The following is a 6,690-nucleotide window of genomic DNA, read 5'->3' on the forward strand; positions in this document are numbered from 1 at the left end:
CTCAGGTAGAAGTACAGATACTAGGGTTTAAAAAGACTTCTGTAGAAGTTGAAGTATCAACTCAAGCTTTTTAAAAGTGTAAAAGTACTGGTTTCAAAACTACTTAAAGTATAAAAGTAATGTTAGGAAAAAAAAAATAATAACAATATGCTTTTTCAAATTAGACAGCGAGTTTTGGAGACAATTTGCTCGTGGTACTCCGGTGCGCAGAGCTTAAGGAGTTGTTTTTGCATGCATCCATTTCGAAAAATTCTTCCCGGTACGGCCAGGGATGTAGAAGGGTTGGCTGGTCTTCCTGGCTACCAACCTCCTCGCTGGTGCTTGGTTGGGACATTTCACTCAAGTTCTCTTGAGTCTCTGCCACGGACATCTTCGTACTAGGCTACATACGTCTGCTATTTCCTTGCTGGAGTGTGACGTGATTTGTGTCATGTGCAGGTGCGATGGATCGCGTCCAAACCAATAGGGAGTCGGAATGGTATATGTTTATACTTCTCATCCAACCACAATCAAATTCACTCTATCCGGATGGCGCGGATTATCTGGATAGGTTTTTTTTGTGTGTGTTTTTTTGAACAATGACAAGCCGGAATGAAAACAAGCCGAACTGAAATAGGAGTAACGAGGCTATTTTTAAAATGTAAGGAGTAGAAAGTCCAGATAATTGCGTGAAAATGTAAGGAGTAGAAGTAAAAAGTCTGCTGTAAAATAATTACTCCAGTAAAGTATAGATACCCAAGATTTCTACTAAAGTTACTTGACACCTCTGTTTCCGGGCCCCTAAAACGGAGACATTTGGAAACACTGCTGCCCCCCGTTTTGGTTTGTAAACTCCGGGGTTGCTTTGTAGTCTGGACGGACACAAACGGAGACTTTTGGAAACGACGACGCACGTCAGTCAGTCTTATCTGTTAGGTAGCTTACAGACCTTTCAGTAACAGTTCCACCTCGTCCTCGCTCCAAGATAATAAATCCCTGCTCTTACTTTTCATCGTTCTTTCTCCAAAAGTATTTTCTGTATTTTTTAACTCCTACATCCATGATTTCCAACCGCAGAGTAACGTCAGACAATCTGCTTCCTGTTTACACCGGCACGCACATGCCCAGTGTGTGTGTGTGTGTGTGTGTGTGTGAACGGTCATGTGATATATGATGTCAGACGTGTTAATAATATAATAACGTGTACTGCTACTGGAGCTAAAACTGTTGTGTGGACGGAGATCGTTTTTGCCTCAAAACGCCGCTTAAAAATGAAAACGTAGTGTAGATGTAGTCTAAGACAAATAAGTAGGAAATGAATTATCACCATAAGAGTCTTTTATTGAGGTTCAGTCAGGGACACACAAGACTGGGGTCAGCTGAGCTCGAATTCAGTCTGTTCTTTAAGTCTTTAAAGGGGAATTTATAACAGGAAATAAGGGACTTATTAGCATTGCAATTGTTGTTCATCATGTCTGCGTACTAAAACATATTCATGAACCCTAACTAGAGCTGGGCAATATATAATAATATAATAATAATATTGTGATATGAGACTAGATCTCGTCTTAGATTTTGGATATCGTAATATGACATAAGCGTTGTCTTTTCCTGGTGTTAAAGGCTGCATTACAGTACAGTGATGTCTTACCAGACTGTTCTATTATTTGCCTTTACCCATTTAGTCATTATATCCACATTACTGATGATTATTTATCAAAAATCTCATTGTGTAAATATTTTGTGAAAGCACCAATAGTCAACACTACAATATCGCTGCAGTATCAATATCGAGGTATTTGGTCAAAAATATCATGATATTTGATTTTCTCCATATCGCCCAGCTCTAACCCTAACCCTTCGCTGATTAACAAGTCACTGTTTATGTTCATGTGCACATTGTTGTTGTTTAAACTAGCTAATGGTGATGGCCAGGAGCTGGGCAAGGTGTTAGGTTTGAATGATGACCAGAACCCAAAAGCAGACAGACGCAGAGCCAGGAATGTCAATTTAACAGGTTTTATTTAAAGTACTCAAGTGTCAAGTCCAGGTTTCTGGGGGGTGGGGGGGAGTCCAGGTTTTCAGGGTGGAGAACAGGTCAGGTGAATTCCAGGAAGGAGTGGGTCCATCAGCAGGGTTCAAAATTAACTTTTTTGTCCACCAGCCAAATGGCTAGTGAATGTTCAAATTTTACCAGCCACTCAAAGGATTACCATTGTTTTTTGGCTGGTGAGTGAAGCAAATCTACCAGCCAATTGCATATTTTACCAGCATTTGGCTGGTAAATGGTGCTAATTTTGGACCCTGTCCATCAGAGAGAGAGAGACAGTAGGCCGGCTAGTGACGGGGTCCAGGTGGTGGTTTTGGTAGAGGTGGAGCGGTAGCATCAGTCAGGTTCCAGTGGCAGCTGGAGGCACAAGAACAGGAATCAGGACAGGCCAACATACAGGTAGACTTAACAGATAGGCAAAAGGTTTACACACCTTAAACATCAAATCCAAAGTCTGACTTCAACAATGAGGAAGAATCTTTCACTTTGACATACCAAAACATTTCTTGGAAGTAAGGAGTAACAAAGATGCTGAGGGGAAATGTATCGGAGTAAAAAGTATACATTTTATTTAGGAAATGTAGTGAAGTAAAAGTTTCAAGAAATATAAATAAAGAAGTAAAGTACAGATACGTGTAAACTCTACTTAAGTACACGGGTCTTATTATATATAATTAATTGTTGTGTTGTGTATGGAAATGTGAGCTGCTGGATACTCAAGTTTCCCCGTTGGGATGAATAAACTATATTCTATCGATCTATCTGTGAATGGAGGATGCCCCCAGACCCCCCCCCCCCCCTCCCCACCAGGTTTGGGCTGAGCCCCGAATGTTTACAACGTCTGGCTCTTCCCCTGGTGACGGCAGTATATTTTCCGTTTTCCGTTGATATCACGTTGAGTTGCCTCCGTATACATTTTAATTGGACAGTCGTCTGTAAAGTTAGGTGACATATTAACGTAGGACTTTGCGCCGGTGACATAAAGCTGCTCAGCTGCTCAGCTCGGTGATCTATTTTCCAGGTTGTGTAGCTAGAAAATGCCTCGTAATCAGAAGACTGGGGTTGACTTGAGTTATAATCGTAGCTCAGTCAGTTTTTACACTGTACACTCCACTCAAATGTTTAAAAACGACCAAGGCACAAAAGTATTTTTTATAGTATTCTCTCTTGACTCTTTCAGTTTCTAATCTACATCAGATTGCAGAACTCGTGATACAAAAGATAAAGTTCAAGAGTTACCATTCCAGTCATACAGTAGGACTGTCTGCTGTTTATTTTCACACTGAAATGTGATTTCTGGTTCTACGGAGGCTCCACGCAGAGCTTTCGCCGTAGCCTACGTAAGTGGCCTGAAGTTTATACTTGTGCGTTGGTGTGTGCGTCGAGCCGGCATGTGTGTGTGTGTGTGGGGGAAGTGTGTGTGTGTGTGTGTGTGTGTGTGTGTGTGGTAGAGCGAGGGAGAAAGTGAGAGAGTGACTGCGATTACCTTCGGAGCGAGTAGTAACTACAGTTATGGTGAGAGAAACAAAGTGTCTCCCCTGTTCTTTCTGACCGCGGTGGGAAATCTGTAGCAGGAAAAGTTAACCCTCTCCTTGATTTCATGTTGTTTACGGAGAAGGAGAACCAGGAAATGAGTCAGGGGAAATGCAACGCTACCACGTGTAGTTACGTTTTTCGAGAGGTGTACGTCAGGCTACGGCGTAGGCACCGTGTCTCCACCTACCGACGTACGCAGCCATGGCGTAGATTTTACGCAGAAGCATAAATCACGCTTTAGCTGGGAAATACGGTGGCCCTGGAGGACAAAACACAACGGCATTTTATAATAACCCAACATCATTGTACAAAACACATTTTACAAAAACACAATGACATTTCAGATAAACACGACAAAAAAATGTGAAATGTCGTTTTGTTTTCTCTTTTGCTATTGTGTTTTTGTGAAATGCCGTTTTGTGTCTGTTTTGTCCTTCAGGGCCACCGTAGTCACAACACTTTACCTCAAATCTACATCCTGATTTGATTCAATAGAAAGTGAAATTATACTTAACCAGGTGCCTTTTTATATAGTTTTGTTATACTAACCTTAGAATTACTCATCATTTTAAACTTTTACTACATTTTTCAGGCTGTTCTCATGAACCATTCGTACATATAGCAGCAAAAAGTAAAGCACTGTACTTATAAAACACAGCGCGTTCAAGCTGAGGAGCGCAGTTTGCGTCCCGTGGAAAGCACAAGACTTTCACCCAGGAAAAGCACGTTTGTGTCCTGAGAGCGTTTTAATCCAAACTGCGATCTTTTTTCTAATCTTAACAAGTCGTTTTGGTGTCTAAACTTAACTGTCAACGCGTGATGCTCACTTTTTGTTGGCTAAACTCAACTACCAACAGCCGTCACCTCACGGTGCTCTGTACACACACACACACAGTCATCTTTTGTTGGCTTAATTTAACTGTAAAGACCGCTAATCGCTAATCTTAACCGTCACGTGACCGGCCAGCAGTCGCTTAATTTTTGTAGGATATTATACAGATTGTTGTGCATACGTTTTCGTACGATATCATACGAACCCGTTCATGAGAATGCGTTGCATTTCTACTGAGATTGTTGATTTTAAACGCCATCCAAATTAAGTTATCTTAGGCTATGTATTTATGTTACCTTTACAAATTGTCTTATGAATGTCGGGACATGAAGGGAAATGAAATGGACTGATTTCTGAATATGTGTTTGTTTTGAGAATGTATTTAAGACACGTTTAGTAGTTTTTACTGAAATATAGTCAGTTTTTATCACAAACATATCACTCTGTGACACCAAATGTTAAAGTTTAAAGGTGCTATTTGTACTCTTTGATATGTCACATCATGGAAGATTGAAATAAAGAATATACCACAAGTCTATTGTTTGTGTGCAGTTATTTAACGAGCAGCTACTGATCAAGGATCGTAACCCAGGATGCAGGGTAGGGATGTAACAATACACTCAACTCACTACTCGATACGATTTTCTCCAGATATTTTCTCCAGAATGAGCTGCAGACAAATGACTGAACAATATTCCTTTATTTCTACAAACTGTGCAAAACAAGTCAAGTGGGTTTTATTGTCATTTCAACCATATACACTGTATATAGTGATGAAAACGGCATTCGAGACAGGCTACATTTAGTGCACACACATTATAGACTTTACATAAAGTGCAATTACTACTTAAAGTAGAGCTTTTAAGACAGACAAGGGACAGGACAGACAACAAAAGACAGGGCTTAAGTAGACTTGTAACAGAGCACTGATTGAGGTAGGATATATAGAGTTTCAACAGACTTAACTTATCAAAAGTGCAACTGAAATTGTATTTTATCTTAAATAACAAATTAAATAAAACATTAATAATTAGATGTTTAAAACACATTAAATAACTAAATGAATAGAAGGAAATCTCTTCAAATAAATAAACTAAGAAGACGTAGTGATGTCTGAAGTCTAACAAGTGAAATCTAAAGTAGATTACGCTCTAGGACGTTTAAAAACTGCATCGCCAGTCATTCATCTTTACACATTTATATCCATTTTTAAACGATTCACGATGCATTGTTACATAACTACCGCCAAACACGTGTAATGGAATATTTACCTTTAAAAGTAGCAGAGTAAAAGTAAGGCAAGGCAGCTTTATTTGTATAGCACATTTCAGCAACAGGGCAATTCAAAGTGCTTTACATAAAAACGATTAAAATACAAGAATAACAGTTACAGTGCAGTATAAGAAATTAAACATTAAAGAGCAGTTAAAAACAGTTCAAAATATAAAAGCAGATCAAATACGAGATTTTAGCCTGCTAATATGGACAATGTATAAGCCGTTGCTCTATACACGTAATCCACCCGCAATCCTTGTCGTTCCCAGAACGGGCTGGTCCCACCAGTCTTACTTTTTAAATCTCTTTATATGCTTATGTAGATTTCCATACAGTTTCAACAATGCAACTTCAGTATAAGAAATGAACAATTATTTAAAGAAAGGCAACATCAAAAAAAAAGGTCTTCAGCCTTGATTTAAAAGAACTCAGAGTTGTGGCAGACCTGCAGTTTTCTGGGAGTTTGTTCCAGATATGTGGAGCATCAAAACTGAACGCTGCTTCCCCCTGTTTAGTTCTGACTCTGGGGACAGAGAGCAGACCTGTCCCAGACCACCTGAGAGGTCTGGGTGGGTCATAGTGTAGCAGCAGATCAGAAATGTATTTTGGCCCTAAACCGTTTAGTGATTTATAAACCAGCAAAAGTATTTTGAAATCAATTCTTTGAGGCACAGGAAACCAGTGTAAAGACTTCAGAACTGGAGTCACGTGATCCACTTTCTTGGTCTTAGTATTAAAAAGTACCTCAAAATTTTGCTCAAGCACAATAGTAGAGTAAAAATACCTGTTACATTCCTCCGCTGCGTGATTGTGGTTTGCCATTGTTCTTCACCTTGTTGTTGTGTGTGTGAAGACTCGTAGTGTCTGATGTAAGATGAGAAGTCAGTGAAGGTAACGTGAGAGACAAAAGGTGCAGCACTCGGCCATCTTCATTTTCCAACCACGGGCAATTATGAATATAAGGCTCACAGCTCGAGTTACGTGTTATGAATAGTGAGTTGAGTGTATTGTTACATCC

Source organism: Sander lucioperca, chromosome 2, assembly GCF_008315115.2.
Source record: "Sander lucioperca isolate FBNREF2018 chromosome 2, SLUC_FBN_1.2, whole genome shotgun sequence".
Lineage (NCBI taxonomy): Eukaryota > Metazoa > Chordata > Actinopteri > Perciformes > Percidae > Sander > Sander lucioperca.